Source organism: Bubalus kerabau, chromosome 8, assembly GCF_029407905.1.
Source record: "Bubalus kerabau isolate K-KA32 ecotype Philippines breed swamp buffalo chromosome 8, PCC_UOA_SB_1v2, whole genome shotgun sequence".
NCBI lineage: Eukaryota > Metazoa > Chordata > Mammalia > Artiodactyla > Bovidae > Bubalus > Bubalus kerabau.
This window is the reverse complement of record NC_073631.1, coordinates 97,518,373-97,536,420: the sequence shown is the minus strand read 5'-3', so window position 1 is coordinate 97,536,420 and position 18,048 is coordinate 97,518,373.

Below are 18,048 nucleotides of genomic sequence, written 5' to 3'. Positions count from 1 at the left end.
AAAAGCATCAATTCTTCGGCACTCAGCCTTCTTCTTCACAGTCCAACTCTCACATCCATACATGACCACAGGAAAAACCATAGCCTTGACTAGACGGACCTTTGTTGGCAAAGTAATGTCTCTGCTTTAAAATATGTTATCTAGGTTGTTCATAACTTTCCTCCCAAGGAGTAAGCATCTTTTAATTTCATGGCTGCAGTCACCATCTGCAGTGATTTTGGAGCCCAGAAAAATAAAGTCTGACACTGTTTCCACTGTTTCCCCATCTATTCCCCGTGAAGTGATGGGACCAGATGCCATGATCTTCATTTTCTGAATGTTGAGCTTTAAGCCAACTTTTTCACTCTCCACTTTCACTTTCATCTGTTAAGGGGTTAGCTGCACTTTGATATAAATGAAAATGAAAACGCAGCATATCAAACCTCTTGGGATGCAATGAAAGCAGTCCTCATATGCAAGTGTAGAGTTTAAATTGTTATATTTAAAAGAATAAAGTTTTCTTGACAACAACCTAACCTCCCATATTGAAAAACTAGTAAAAGAGAGCAATCTAAACCCAAAGCAAACATTAAGATAGAAACAATAAAGCTTGAAAGTGAAGTCACTCAGTTGTGTCCCGACTCTTTGCAACCCCATGGCCTGCCATTGGAATTCTCCAGGCCAGAATACTGGAGTGGGCAGCCATTCCCTTCTCCAGCAGATCTTCCCAGCCCAGGGATTGAGCCCAGGTCTCCTGGACTGCATGTGGATTCTTTACCATCTGCGCCACCTGGGAAGCCCAAGAATACTAGAGTGGGTAGTCTATCTCTTTCGAACCAGGGTCTCCTAAATTGTAGGTGGATTCTTTACAAGTTGAGCTACCAGGGAAGCCCCTGGTAAATAATGAAGCTTAGACCTGAAATAAATGAAATAGACAATAGAAAAATAATAGAGATAATCAATTAAACAAAAAGTTGGTTCTTTGAAAAGATCAACAAAATTGACAAAATATTAGCTAGACTGACCAAGAAAATATGAGGACACTCAAATTACTAAAATGAAGAATGAAAGACAGACAATACTAGTGTCTCACAGAAATAAAAAATGATTATAAAAAGTGTTCTATGAATAATTGTATGCCAAAAAATTAGGCAGCCTAGATAAGATGCACACATTCCTAGAGAGACACAAACCATCAAACTGACTGAAGAAGGAATAGAAATTTTGAATAAACCTATAACAAGTAAAGAGATTGAATTAATAATCAAAAACTTCCTACAAAGAAAAGCCCAGAACCATATGGTTTTAGCAGTGAATTCTACCAAATATGTAAAGAAGAATTAACATCAGTCCTTTACAAACGGTTGCAAAAAATACAAGACGAAGGCATACTTTCCAACTCATTCTATGAGGCCATTATTAACCTAATACCAAAGCCAGACAAAGATATTTAAGAAAACTAAAGATCACTATCCCTTAAGATCTTAGACACAAAAGTTCTCAATAAATACCAGAAAATTGAATCTTGCCACATGGAAGAAGGCTTATACACTATGACAGAATATGTTTTGGTTCAATGTATGAAAACCAATGTAACACATTATATTAATAGAATGAAGCACAGTACCATATGATCATATGATCATCTCAATAGATACCAGAACAAGCATCTCACAAATGTCAACACCCTTTCATAATAAAAAACACTAAAAAAACTATAAATAGAAGAGAACTTCCTCAGTCTGATAAAAGGGCATCTACAAAACCCCCTCAGAAGACATTCTTAATGGTGAAAGACTGAAAGCTTTTCTCCCTAAGATCAGGAACAAGACAAGGGTGTCTGCTGTCAACAGTTCTAATCCACATAGTACTGGAGGTTCTAGCCAGCACAATTAAAAAAAAAAAAAAAAAAAAGTCACACAGATTGGGAAGGAAAAGGTAAAAATCTATGTCTATTTCTAGATGATATTTTTTTGTATATAGTAAATCCTACAACATAGACAAAATGTTAGCACTAATAAAATTTTAACAAGATTACAGGATACAAGATTTAAAAATCAGTTGCATTTCCACGCACTAGTAATGGACAACTCAAAAATAAAATTAAGGAAACAATTCCATTTACGGTAGCATCAAAAAATACTTAGGACTGAATTTTACAAAAGAAGTGTGAGACTTCCTTATACAACAAAACTCAAAATGGATTAAAAACCTAAATGTAAGGCAGGATGCTATAAAACTCTTGGAGGAACACTTAGGCAGAACACTCTTTGACATAAATTGCAGCAAGGTCTTTTTTGATACACCTCTTATCAGATCAGATCAGTCTCTCAGTCGTGTCCGACTCTTTGCGACCCTATGAATCGCAGCACCCCAGGCCTCCCTGTCCATCACCAACTCCCAGAGTTCACTCAGACTCACGTCCATCGAGTCAGTGATGCCATCCAGCCATCTCATCCTCTGTTGTCCCCTTCTCCTCCTGCCCCCAATCCCTCCCAGCATCAGAGTCTTTTCCAATGAGTCAACTCTTCACAGGAGGTGGCCAAATACTGGAGTTTCAGCTTCAGCATCATTCCTTCCAAAGAAATCCCAGGGCTGATCTCCTTCAGAATGGACTGGTTGGATCTCCTTGCAGTCCAAGGGACTCTCAAGAGTCTTCTCCAACACCACAGTTCAAAAGCATCAATTCTTCAGCGCTCAGCCTTCTTCACAGTCCAACTCTCACATCCATACATGACCACAGGAAAAACCATAGCCTTGACTAGACGGACCTTTGTTGGCAAAGTAATGTCTCTGCTTTTCAATATGCTGTCTAGGTTGGTCATAACTTTCCTTCCAAGGAGTAAGCATCTTTTAATTTCATGGCTGCAGTCACCATCTGCAGTGATTTTGGAGCCCAGAAAAATAAAGTCTGATACTGTTTCCACTGTTTCCCCATCTATTCCTCATGAAGTGATGGGACCGGATGCCATGATCTTTGTTTTCTGAATGTTGAGCTTTAAGCCAACTTTTTCACTCTCCACTTTCACTTTCATCAAGAGGCTTTTTAGTTCCTTTTCACTTTCTGCCATAAGGGTGGTGTCATCTGCATATCTGAGGTTATTGATATTTCTCCCGGCAGTCTTGACTCCAGCTTGTGTTTCTTCCAGTCCAGTGTTTCTCATGATGTACTCTGCATACAAGTTAAATAAGCAGGGTTACAATATACAGCCTTGACGTACTCCTTTTCCTATTTGGAACCAGTCTGTTGTTCTATGTCCAGTTCTAACTGTTGCTTCCTGACCTGCATACAGATTTCTCAAGAGACAGATCAGGTGGTCTGGTATTCCCATCTCTTTCAGAATTTTCCAGTTTATTGTGATCCACACAGTCAAAGGCTTTGGCATAGTCAATAAAGCAGAAATAGATGTTTTTCTGGAACTCTCTTGCTTTTTCCATGATCCAGCGGATGTTGGCAATTTGATCTCTGGTTCCTCTGTCTTTTCTAAAACCAGTTTGAACATCAGGAAGTTCATGGTTCGCATATTGCTGAAGCCTAGCTTGGAGAATTTTGAGCATTACTTTGCTAGCATGTGAGATGAGTGCAATTGTGTGGTAGTTTGAGCATTCTCTGGCATTGCCTTTCTTTGGGATTGGAATGAAAACTGACCTTTTCCAGTCCTGTGGCCACTGCAGGCACAGAGGAGCTACCCCACGTCCAAGGTCAGGGGCAGCGGCCATGAGGAGATACCCCATATCCAAGGTAAGGAGCAGCAGCTGCACTTTGCTGGAGCAGCCAGGAAGAGATACTCCGATCTAAGGTAAGAGAAACCCCAGTATGACGGTAGGTGCTGAGAGAGGGCATCCGAGGGCAGACAGACTGAAAACCACAATCGCAGACAACTAGCCAATCTGATCACATGGACCACAGCCTTGTCTAACTCAATGAAACTAAGCCATGCCGTGTGGAGCCACTCAAGACAGAGGGGTCATGGTGGAGAGGTCGGACAAAATGTGGTCCACTGGAGAAGGGAATGGCAAACCACTTCAGTATTCTTGCCTTGAGAACTCTATGAACAGTATGAAAAGGCAAAAAGATAGGATACTGAAAGATGAACTCCCCAGGTCAGTAGGTGCCCAATATGCTACTGGAGATCAGTGGAGAAATAACTCCAGAAAGAATGAAGTGATGGAGCCAAAGCAAAAACAACACCCAGTTATGTATGTGATTGGTGATAGAAGCAAGGTCCGATGCTGTAAAAGCAATATTGCATAGGAACCTGGAATGTTAGGTCCATGAATCAAGGCAAATTGGAAGTGGTCAAATAGGAGATGGCAAGAATGAATGTAGACATTCTAGGAATCAGTGAACTAAAAAGGACTAGAATGGGTGAATTTAACTCAGATGACCATTATATCTACTACTGCGGGCAGGAAGCCCTTAGAAGAAATGCAGTAGCCATCATGGTCAACAAGAGAGTCCGAAATGCAGTACTTGGATGCAATCTCAAAAATGACAGAATGATCTCTGTTCATTGCCAAGGCAAACCATTCAATATCATAGTAATCCAAGTCTATGTCCCAACCAGTGATGCTGAAGAAGCTGAAGTTGAATGGTTCTATGAAGACCTACAAGACCTTCTAGAACTAACGCCCAAAAAAGATGTCATTTTCATTATAGGGGACTAGAATGCAAAAGTAGGAAGTCAAGAAACACCTGGAGTAACAGGCAAATTTGGCCTTGGAGTACAGAATAAAGCAGGACAAAGGCTAATAGAGTTTTGCCAAGAGAATGCACTGGTCATAGCAAACACCCTCTTCCAGCAATGCAAGAGATGACTCTACACATAGACATCACCAGATGGTCAATACCGAAATCAGATTGAATATATTCTTTGCAGCCAAAGATGGAGAAACTCTATACAGTCAGCAAAAACAAGACTGGGAGCTGACTGTGCCTCATATCATGAACTCCTTATTGCCAGATTCAGACTTAAATTGAAGAAAGTATGGAAGATCACTAGACCATTCAGGTATGACCTAAATCAAATCCCTTACGATTATACACTGGAAGTGACAAATAGATTCAAGGGATTAGATCTGATAGACAGAGTGCCTGAAGAACTACAGATGGAGGTTCGTGACATTGTACAGGAAACAGGGATCAAGACCATCCCCAAGAAAAAGAAATGCAAAAAGGCTAAATAGCTCTTTGAGGAGGACTTACAAATAGCTGAGAAAAGAAGAGAAATGAAAGGCAAAGGAGAAAAGGAAAGATATACCCATTTGAATGCAGAGTTCCAAAGAATAGCAAAGAGAGATAAGAACGCCTTTCTCAGTGCAAAGAAATGGGGGAAAATAATAGAATGGGAAAGACTAGAGATCTCTTTAAGAAAATTAGAGATACCAAAGGAACATTTCATGCAAAGATGGGCTCGATAAAGGACAGAAATGGTATGGACCTAACAGAAGCAGAAGATATTAAGAAGAGGTGGCAAGAATACACAGAAGAACTATACAAAAAAGATCTTCATGACCCAGATAACCACGATGGTGTGATCACTCATCTAGAGCCAGATATCCTGGAATGTGAAGTCAAGTGCACCTTAGAAAGAATCGCTACAAACAAAGCCAGCTTTGGAGGTGATGGAATTCCAGTTGAGCTATTTCAAATCCTGAAAGATGATGCTGTGAAAGTGCTGCACTCAAGATGCCAGCAAATTTGGAAAACTCAGCAGTGGCCACAGGACTGGCAAAGGTCAGTTTTCATTCCAATCCCAGAGAAAGGCAATGCCAAAGAATGCCCAAACTGCCGCACAATTGCACTCATCTCACACGCTAGTAAAGGAATGCTCAAAATTCTCCAAGCCAGGCTTCAGCAATATGAGAATCGTGAACTTCCAGATGTTCAAGCTGGTTTTAGAAAAGGCAGAGGATCCAGAGATCAAATTGCCAACATCCGCTGGATCATAAAAAAAGCGAGAGAGTTCCAAAAATCTACTTCGGCTTTATTGACTATGCCAAAGCCTTTGACTATGTGGATCACAACAAGCTGTGGAAAATTCTGAAAGAGATGAGAATACCAGACCACCTGACCTGACTCCTGAGAAATCTGTATGCAGGTCAGGAAGCAACAGTTAGAACTGGACATGGAACAACAGACTGGTTCCAAATAGGGAAAGGATTATGTCAAGGCTGTATATTGTCACCCTGCTTATTTAACTTCTATGCAGAGTAAATCATGAGTAATGCTGGCCTGGATGAAGCACAAGCTGGAGTCAAGATAGCTGGGAGAAACATCAATATCCCCAGATACGCAGATGACAACACTCTTATAGTGAAAGTGAAGAACTACATAGCCTCTTGATGAAAGTGAAAGAGGAGAGTGAAAAAGTTGGCTTAAAGCTCAACATTTAGAAAACTAAGATCATGGCATCTGGTCCCATCACTTCATGACAAATAGGGAAACAGTGACAGACTTTATTTTGGGGGAGCTCCAAAATCACTGCAGATGGTGACTGCAGCCATGAAATTAAAAGACGCTTACTCCTTGGAAGGAAAGTTATGACCAACCTAGACAGCATATTAAAAAGCAGAGATATTACTTTGCCAACAAAGGTTCGTCTAGTCAAGACTATGGTTTTTCCTGTGGTCATGTATGGATGTGAGAGTTGGACTATAAAGAAAGCTAAGCACCAAAGAATTGATGCTTTTGAACTGTGTTGTTGGAGAAGACTCTTGAGAGTCCCTTGAACTGCAAAGGAAATCCAACCAGTCCATCCTATAGGAAATCAGTCCTGGGTGTTCATTGGAAGGACTGATGCTGAAGCTGGAAGTCCAATACTTTGGCCATCTGATTCGAAGAGCTGACTCATTTGAAAAGACCCTGATGCTGGGAAAGATTGAGGGCAGGAGGAGAAGGGGACAACAAAAGATGAGATGGTTGGATGGCATCACCAGTTCAATGGAGTCGAGTTTGAGTAAGCTCCTGGAGTTGGTGATGGACAAGGAGGCCTGGCATGCTGCAGTCCATGGAGTTGCAAAGAGTCATACATGACTAAGCGACTGAACTGAACTGAACTGAAGGTTTTAACCAAAATGAAATATTACTAGATACACTTTTTTGAAGCCTTTTTTTTCCCAGTCATCTTGATCTTTCTGTATGTTTCATTTAATCTAGTACCCAATACAAATTCCAATTTCCCCATTTGTTTAAAAAATGTTCTTTACAATTGGTTCATCCAAATCAGTATCCAATCCAGGACCCTAGAGTACCTCTTGTTTTTATGTCTCTTAAGTCTCTTTGAACATAGCACAGTCCCTTTTTCCATGACACTGACTATTGAAGAGGCCAGATCAGTTGTCTTGTAGAACATCCTACCATCAGGATTTGTTTGGTTACTCCCTCATGGTATTGTTTGACTTGTGCCTCCATCTCCTGTTTTTCATACAAAATAAAACTTATATCTAAAGTATTTATTCAAATGAGGTATATTTGGATAGAATGTATCATAGGTTGTACTGTGTACTCAATATTAAGTCATATCATAGGACACATAACACGTGGATGACCATCTCTTAGAAACACTAGGACTGAGGCCAGGATGAGAGTGATGACAGTCTAACACCTTTGCTGTACCCGTTTTTCACCTTACCACTGGAAATCTCTTTGTGGTGTGTTGCTTTGGTGCTATACAGGTATCAGCTCTTCAACATGATTCACCGGTCTTTTAAAATCAATTGACACACCTTGCCTGAAATAATATTTTCATTAGAATTTCCCAACTATTGCTTTCCTTATTGTGTAATTCCTTCTGCATTTATTTGCTGGCATTCTTCTGTTATCACTTTGCCTCATTGGCTAGGGCTATTTGCTTATCCTGAAACACTGTTCCTGCTGAAAAGGAAGGATAAATGCTTGAAAGTGAAAGTGTTAGTTGCTCAGTTATGTCTGACTCTTTGTGACCCCGTGGACTGTAGCCCACCAGGCTCCTCTGTCCGTGGAATTCCCCAGGCAAGAATACTGGAGTGGGTTGTCATTTCCTTCTCTAGGGGATCTTCCCAACCCAGGGATCGAACCTAAGTCTTCTGCATTGCATGTGGATTCTTTACCATTTGAGCCACCAGGGAAGCCCTTAGTTACAAATTTTCCCTTAGAGTTCACCAACCCCATCTTCCTTTCCTCTACTTTCTATACAGCTTCCTTTCAGCCTGAATATGTATTCAAGGTCTCTCTCCAGCCTAGTGTAGATCCATTTGGCATTTCCTCTCAGCAGCTCCATTAATTTAGCCCCTAACTTTTTCTAGAACTCAAAACGCCCCATGGAACACCCATTAGTTGTGGCCTTAGGCCTATAGAAATTGTCCAAGCATCCATTTCAACAAGAATAATAACCAAGTAGAGGCTGGAATCCATTTGTATCTTCCATGCTAACTGTGCCTGAGCTTTACAGGGTAAGTCCTCGCCAGACTCATATCAATTCTAACCCTGTTCTCTTGAAATTATTTTGCCTAATCTCAGGCCTTTGGAAATGATTATTAAGATAAATAAACACACTGGCAAGGAATCATGGTATGGAAAGATGAGAACTGTATCATCAGCAGAGGCCAAATGTTTGAAGAGGAGAGAAAGTCCTGATGAAAGACCCTGAGCAGCAGCTTAAGTTGTGGATCCAAAAGCCCTTTTCTTCTACAGGGAAGATGTAAGTCTGAACAAGAAGGGCTCAAACCTGGAGAAGCAGTGGCTGACTTGTGATACTTTGTCCTCAGCTCATGCCAAGGCAGGATGCAAGCAAAGGGGAACAGGACCTCGCAGGCAGTCTCACAAGAGCTTGGAGAATGAGCACCTCCGCAGCCCCCAGGGTGTATGAACTGACTGATGTATAAACCAGAACACCAATGCAATGCGTTCATATACAAAGAGGACGCTCCTTGCCAAAGAGACCAGATGTTCATGCTGACTGGTCAGCGTATTCTCTCCTGTTGGAAAATCTACATGGAAAGCCAAATTATAATCAAGAGGTTGTTTGTGAGCATGAAATCAGAACAAAGGGAGGGAATTGGACGAGCTCTGTGGCATCCATAGGGATATAGAGTGGACTGCATATTTGTGTCAAATGGTCAAAAAACAACTCTTTCCCTTGACAGGGCTGGAGACATCATGACAAATGTTTGTTCCTTGGCTCCACTTTTCAGCACTCCCTACAGACCCCCCTTCTGCTCACATATTCCTTTTTCAGCTGTTAAGGCCATTGATTAGGTTACAGCTTTGCTCCACATTCCATCATGCCTTGATTAAATTTCCAGGAGCTGCTGCATCCTGTTTCTTAGGATGACATTTGCAGACATTTATTCACATTCATTTTGTGTGGATTTCACTAGTTCAACAATCAAATGCTAATATTATTTACCATTTTGGACGATACTTTACAACTGTGCCCTATGTATGGATATATTAGACAGCAGAAAAAAAGGTTAAAAATGACCAGTGTGATAAAGGGGAAGTTTTCCTATGGTTTGATCTCCCATGTGCCTTCATGAGCACTGTCACAGAACTTCATTCCTTTGACAAATATTTATTGTGTGCCTACTATATGCCAGGCAACGTATCAGGCACTGGAAATACAAAGAACTATATTCCTGCCTTCAAGGAGCGGATAAGGTAGTGAAGGAGGCAGGCACGGAATCATCCATCACAGCTCAGCATGGTAGACACGGTGTGCCTACCATGGAAGAGTTCCATGGAAGCATTTTGAAAAACCACTTCTCAGGGACTTCCTGGTGGTCTAGTGGTTAAGACTCCACGCCTCCAAAGCAGGGTGCCCGGGTTCAATCCCAGGTCAGGGAACTAGATGCTACATGCTGCAACTAAGAGTTCCCATGTTACAACTAAAAAAAAGAAAAATGATCCCACATGCTGCCACAAAGATCCTGCATGTCACAACTAAGACCTGGAGCCCAAACAAATAAATAAAAAAAGCACTTCCCAACGTCTGAGATGAGGGTAGAAGTTAGTCAGGGAAGGCTGCCAGGAAGAGATGAACTTTATCCTAAAGGGAGAGTGAAGGGTGAAAATAGGATTTTCCGAGCAGAAAGAATAGCCAGCACAAAGACTCAGGGGCAAGAGACAACATGGCCCACTTGAAGCCATTCTATATGGTAAGAGATTGGGCTGAAATGGTAGGCAGAGAACAGAATTTCAAAGGTCTTATGTATCATCTAAAGAATAAGATCTGGTCATAAGACTCTGGAAAATCACTGAAGGGTTCTAAAGTCTACTTGGTGTAAAATTAATATAGCCAGTCCAACCTGTTATTTTGTTTTCATGGTGATAAAGTATATATAACAGAAAGCTTACCATTTAAAAATTTTAAAGTATATATTACATATATATATACATATATAGCATATTTTGTTTATTCATCAGTTGATAGAGACTTGGTTTGTTTCTACCTTTTGGCTAATGTGAATAATGCAAATATGAACATTAGTATACAAGTATATGTTTTCCCATTTTCAACTCTTTCAGATATATGCCTAGGAGTGGAATTGCTGAGTCATATGGTAATTCTATGTCTATGTTTTTGAAGAACCATCAACTATTTTTTCATGGACTTCCCCAGTGGCTTGGTGGTAAAGAATCTATCTGCAATGCAGGAGACTCAGGAGACATGGGTTTGATCTCTGGGGTTGGGAAGATTCCCCTGGAGGAGGAAATGGCATCCCATTCCATTATTCTTGCCAGGGAAAATTCCATGGACAGAGGATTCTGGAGTGTTACAATTCTATAGGGTTGCAAAGAGTTGGACACGACTGAACTACTGAATACACACACACAAGTATTTTTACATAGGAGATGCATCATTTTACCTTCCCACTAGCAATGCATAAGCATTCCAATCCACATCCTCACCAACACCTGTTTTCCATTTTTTAAATAATCCTAGCCATCCTACTGGTTATCAAGCGGTACCTTATTTTAGTTTTAATTTGCTTGTCTCTAATGACTAATGATGTTGAATATCTTTTCATGTTCTTACTGGTCACTTGAGTATTTTCTTTGCAGAAATGTCTATTTCAGTCTTTGCCCTTTCTAAATTTTGGTTGTTTTTATTTCTTTTGTTGTTCCTGGTGTTGATTTTTAAGAGTTCTTCATACATTCCAGATATTAATCTCTTCTCAGATTCATGATTCTGATTATGCAGTAATTTTTTTCCTGCAAATATTTTCTTCCTTTCTGTAGGTTATCTTTTCATTTTGTCTACAGTGTCCTTTAAAGTATAAATGTTTTAATCTTGATGAAGATCAATTAAATATATTTTCTTTTGTTGCCTGAGCTCTTGGCTCAGAAATCATTGCCAAGTCCAATGTTACAAAGATTTCTCCTTATGTTTTCTTCTAACAGTTTTATAGTTTTAGCTCTTGTATTTAAGTCTTTGATACATTTTGAGATAATTTTTGTATATGGTATAAGGTTTAACTTTGTTATTTTACATGCGAATATCCAGTTTTCCCAACACCATTTAAAAATATTATTTTAGAATATAGTTGATTTACAATGTTGGGTTAATTTTAGGTGTGCAGCAAAGCGATGCAGTTATAAATATACACATATCTATTCTTTCAGATTCTTTTCCCATACAGGTTATTACAGAGTATTGAGTAGAGTTCCCCGTACTACAAAGTAGATCCTTATTGATCACATATATCTACTTTATATATATATATAATATATATATATTATATATATATCTACTTTATATATAGTAATGTGTATGTTAACCCCAACCTCCTAATTTATTCCTCCCCACTAAGGCACCATTTGTTAAACAGACTTTCCTTTCCCTCGTCCAACTTTCCTTTGATTAGTGTTTACATGGTATAGTTTTTTCTATCCATCTACATTTAACCAATGAGTAGTTTTATATTTAAAGTATATTTCTTGTAGATAACAAATAGATGGTTTTCTTTAGCCAATATAATAGTCTTTACCATTTATTGATAATTGGGGTGTTTATAGCAGGGGTTTGTTTGAAAATGTTTTCTGCAAAGGGCCAGATAGTAAGTATTTTAGGTTGAAAGTCATCCAGTCTCTGTTGCAAATGCTTGACTCTGCCATTATAGTGAGAAGGAAGCCATAGGTAATGGATAAATTCATGGGCATGACTGTGTTCCAATGAAACTTATTTTACAAAAACAGGCAGCAGGCTAGGCTTGAGCTGAGGGCTATAGTGTACTGACTTCTGGTGTAGAATTATTTATATTTGTTTTAACTATTGGTATGCTGGGATTGGGCTTCCTGGGTGGCTCAGTGGTAAAATAATACATCTGCAATGCAGGAGTCGCAGGAGACACAGGTTCGATCCCTGATCGGGAGGATCCCCTGGATAAGGAAATGCCAACACACTCCAGTATTCTTGCCTAGAGAAGCCCATGGACAGAGGAGCATGGTGGGCTACAGTCCATAGGGTCACGGAGAGTTGGACATGACTGAAGCAACTTAACATGCATGCACACACACATGCTTGGATTGAAACCTAGTGTCTTGCTCTTTGTATCCTATTTGTTCCATTTATTATTTATTCTTTTTTTTTCTGCCTTCTTTGGAGTGGCAGTATTTTTATTAATCCATTTAATCTCCATTATTGGCTTGTTATTCATGACTTTTTAAGTGCTTACAATATCCACCCTAAACTTATTACAGTCTACCTTGAAATAACATTCCACTCCACGTTTAGTTTAAGACTGTCACAACAGTACAATCTCAATTTCCTCTCCTGACCTTTGTGCCACTGTTATATATTTTAATTCTGTATGTTATAATTCCCATAGTACCTTGTTACTATTTGTACTTAGTAAATTTTCTTTCAAATAGAATAAATATTTAAAAACGTCTTTTATATGTATCCTCATTTTGTCATTTCCATTACTCTTCACTTACGTATGTCCAAATTTCCACTAGGATCATACTCTTTCTGCCAAAGAACTTTCTTTCACTTTTTGTGTAATACAGGCTTATTAGCAATGGGTTCGTTCAATTTTTGGTGTCTGGAAAAAGTCTATATCATCTTCATTTTCAGCAGATATTTACACTGAGCATAGAATTCTAGGTTGACTTTTTCCTTTCTGTGCTTAAAAATGTCTTCTGTTCTGTATAGTTACTGACAAGGCGTTTGCTGTACTCTTATCTTTCTTCTTCTGTGTATAATTTTGGCCCCTTGGTTGCCTTTGAGATTTTATTCCAAAAAAGAGAAATCTTTAGTTTTTAGCAAATTGACTGTGAGCATATAGGCATTTTTCAGAGATATCGTGGTTTCGATTCCAGACCGCCACAATAAAGTGAACATTGCAATACAACTAGTCACATGCATTTTTTGGTTTCCCAGTGCATATAAAAGTTATGCTTACACTATACTGCAGACTACTAACTGTACAATAGCATTATGTCTAAAAGCTATATATATATATATATGTACCTTAATTTAAAAATCCTGTATTGCTAAAAAAGGCTAACCATCATCTGAGCTTTTCACGAGTTGTAGTAGTAATATCTAAGATCAATGGTCACGGATCATCATAACAAATATAATTTGTTTGAAACAAGTTTGAAATATTGTGAGAATTACCAAAATGTGACACAGAAACATGAAGTAAACAAATGCTGTTGGAAAAATTGAAAATACACTTGTTCAATGTAAGGCTGCCACAAAACTTTAGTTTGTAAAAATTGCAGAATTAGTAAAGCACATACAAAATGACATATGATTGTATTGGTAGATGCGACTTTGTTTTGGTTTGGTTGTGTTTATGCTGCTTGAGATTCTCTGTGCCTCTTGGATCTGTAGTTTGTTGTATTTCATTAATTTTGGAAAATTCTTGGCCATTATATCTTTAAATATTTCAATTGCCCCATTCTCTACCTTCTCCTTGATATTGCCCCACAGTTCCGTTCAGTTCAGTTCATTTCAGTCGCTCAGTCGTGTCCGACTCTTTGCGACCCCGTGAATCACAGCACGCCAGGCCTCCCTGTCCATCACCAACTCCCGGAGTTCACTCAGACTCACATCCATCGAGTCAGTGATGCCATCCAGCCATCTCATCCTCTGTCGTCCCCTTCTCCTCCTGCCCCCAATCCCTCCCAGCATCAGATTCTTTTCCAATGAGTCAACTCTTCTCATGAGGTGGCCAAAGTACTGGAGTTTCAGCTTCAGCATCATTCCTTCCAAAGAAATCCCAGGGCTGATCTCCTTCAGAATGGACTGGTTGGATCTCCTTGCAGTCCAAGGGACTCTCAAGAGTCTTCTCCAACACCACAGTTCAAAAGCATCAATTCTTCAGCGCTCAGCCTTCTTCACAGTCCAACTCTCACATCCGTACATGACCACAGGAAAAACCATAGCCTTGACTAGACGGACCTTTGTTGGCAAAGAAATGTCTCTGCTTTTGAATATGCTATCTAGGGTGGTCATAACTTTCCTTCCAAGGAGTAAGCATCTTTTAATTTCATGGCTGCAGTCACCATCTGCAGTGACTTTGGAGCCCAGAAAAATAAAGTCTGATACTGTTTCCACTGTTTCCCCATCTATTTGCCATGAAGTGATGGGACCGGATGCCATGATCTTCGTTTTCTGAATGTTGAGCTTTAAGCCAACTTTTTCACTCTCCACTTTCACTTTCATCAAGAGGCTTTTGAGTTCCTCTCACTTTCTGCCAGTTTCACAGTTTTTTCATTTTTTGGGGGGGGGGGGCCATTTTGGCCATTTTTTTGTGAGATTAGTTTCCTGACCAGGGACTGAACCCAGGCACTGGCAGTGAAAGCATCAAGTCCTAATCACTGGACTGCCAGGGAATTTCCTGTCCTACAGTTTTAAAATTCTCACTTTTGTACCCTCTTCCCCACTTTTTTCTCCCTGTGTTTCATTTTGGATAATTTCTAATGTACTGTCTTCTAGTTATCTAGTCTGCTGATGATTCTATTACAAGAATTCTTGATCTTTGCTATTGTATTTTTTATCTCTCACATTTACTTTTTAGAGTTTCCATCTAGCTACAAAATTTCCCATATGTTCATTCATGTTTTCTGCCTTTTCCACTAGATCTTTAATGTATTTGTCATAGACATTTAGAAGTTTCTATCTGATAGGCCCTTATTGCTGAGATCTGGTTCTGTTGATAGCTTTCTCTCTTGATGATAAGGCTTCCCCTCTTTCTTGCTCTCATTTTTCCCTTTTTGTATTGTCATAATTTGTTATCAAATGCTGGACATTATGTGCAGAAGCCAATAGAGATGGAGGCAAATAGTGTTTATGCCTGGAAAGAGTCATGTTTCTTCTGTTAGGCAATTATTATGGGGCTTGAGTTGAGCTGGGAAAGATTGAGGGCGGGAGGAGAAGGGGACGACAGAGGATAAGATGGTTGGATGGCATCACCAACTCAATGGACATGGGTTTGGGTGGAGTCCGGGAATTGGTGATGGACAGGGAGGCCTGACGTGCTGCGGTTCACGGGGTCGCAAAGAGTCGGACACGACTGAGCGACTGAACTGAACTGAGTTGATGTAGGCAATAGTTGCTGCTGCTGCTGCTAAGTCATATCAGTCGTGTCCGACTCGTAGCGACCCCATGGACTGCAGTCTACCAGGCTCTTCTGTCCATGGGACTTTCCAGGCAAGAGTACTGGAGTGTGTCGCCAGTGCCTCCTCCGAGGCAGTAGTTGAGCTGGTTTGATTTAGTTGTCACTATCATTACCCTTGGTGTAGCAGCAAGTGCCATTACCTCGTGCTTAGTGTGGAGTAAGGATTGCTGGAGGATTTGTTCTCAGTCTTGTCTCCACCTCAGCAATAGGCTGCTTGTTACATGACCATGTTGGAAGCAGGTGGTGGTCCCTGATTCTCCTGGTCCAGTCTCAGATAAGGCCTATGCATCTGTGCCTGGGAAGTGGAACGTTCTTAATGTTCCTACCCTCCTTCCCCATATCTCCCATGATAGCCAAGCTCTGCCTTGTGTCTTTGGTGGGGTTTGAGCAGGAGAGAAGCATGTGTTTCTCTCCCAGTGGTTGTCTACCTCTGTTTTATGTTGGTGTAGTTTCTCGGACCCGAGGTTTCCATGATTTCTCCCACCCTCCCTGCACTGCCCCAGGAACAAACAGCTTCTGCTTCTATACTTCCTCCTGAAACAATAGATGTCCACTCAGCTCCTGTGAGTGAGAAATGATTTCCTGCCATCCCCCATCTGCAGATGGTCTTTGCTTCAACCCCTCTCCTGGTGACCCTGAGGACAGGAGGGTCTACTGCCTCTCCTCCTGTGGCTTAAAGCTTTTTTGCTTTAATAAAGAAGGGTCAGATGACATGGACCCTGGTGGTGGTTTCTGCTTATTCCCAGCAGCAGCCAGTTACCTCTACAAACCTATATCTCCAAGGGGGCTCCCTCTGATCTCCTGTCCTGCCCCCAGTCTTCTTCAGGAGCACCTATTAACCACCCATGGAGAAGATTTTGCAAGTGAACAGAAACTCTCCTTGTGTCTGGGACTCTGTGCTAGTCAGGGTTCTCCAGAGAAACAAAGTCAGTATAAATACATATAGATACAAATGTATATTTATATAGTTAAATATAAATAAGATTTATTTTCTCTCTCTCAGATATACATGGAGGCTGTCACAATTACGGAGGCTGGCAAGTCCAAAATGTAGGGTAGGCTGGCAGGCAAAAGCCCCAGAGGAAAGCTGATTCTACATCTCAGATCTAAAGGCTGTCTGCTGACAGAATTCCCATTTCCTCCAGGGACCTCAGTCTTTTAAGATCTTCAACTGATTGGATATGGCCCATCCACATATCAAGGGCAATCTGCTTTATTCAAAGCCTATTGATTTAAATGCTATGTAAATTAAAAAACAAAACAAAACCTCTTCAGGAACATCCAGAATAGTGTTTGGCCAAGTATCTGGGTATCACGCCTAGTCAAACGGATGCATAAAATTAACAAACACAGGCTCCCGGTTATTCTAAACTGATCTGCTAGGCTAAACTCAGCCTTTAGGAATTAGTGAAGATTGTAGCTGATTTTTTCTTGCCCGCTTCTAAGGCCATCACCTTTTCTCCAGTGGTCTGCCAAACATAAAGCACTCTGTGTGTTCCTCCTCTCCACAGTAGAACTTGTCACTTCTTGAAATTTGGTTATTTGGCTACCTTGTGATCTCAGCGTTCTGAAGGATTTAAGAAAACATGATTTTGTAGAGTATTCATTTTTTCCTTATTGTTAAGATGTGAGTGATGTCCTTTGCTGCTTCCTCCATCCTAAATAGAAGCAGGGCTTCCACCAATGTTTGTTTGTTTTTACCTTGGGTATGATCTTGATTATTTAAAAACCAAGAAGCACAGGAATTATATTTACAGAGGCTAGCACAGGGGTTGTGAATTAGTGGCCTGTAGATTTCACATGAGAATCCAGGTTTCTAGATTATTTTGAGAAATGGGACCATATGACACACTTGAGCCACTTTTACTGGATTTTTATGGGGCACAAGCTCTCCAGCTGACCATTGTGCCCAGAGTGACACAGTTAACTCCGAACACTGACTTCTCCTCTATCACCTTGGGGCAGACCATTCTGAGACCCATGTTGGCTGCTCAGAGTCCACTTGGAACTGGTTCCATGGCAAAGCATTGTTCTATGCAAATCCCAGGAGCAAAACATGACATATGACAACTAAATGTGCTAGGCTCACAAGTGGTAAAGAAGGTCTTGGATCTCCCTGGGAGGAAATGCTAGTATATAGTATGTAGTATATAGTGTAAGAGACTCGTGGCTCTCAGAAGTGGCTGCAAAACTGTACATGTGGGAATGCCAATCCCATCAGGTAAGGAACCAGCATGCCAATTTTTTTGTTTCGCCAGTGAGCAATGTAGCCAAAGAAATTCTGGGAGGTAGGAATTACTCCCCTGGAAGGGGCTGCATGGATGCTGGAGGTCTTTGGGCCCAGATAAAGCAATTCAACTGTGTCCTAAGCTGGAGAAGGGCAAGGGTCAGCTCTTCAATCAATGGTTAATGTGCTCCTTAATCGGTACATTCCACCACCAGGTAGAACGACATCAA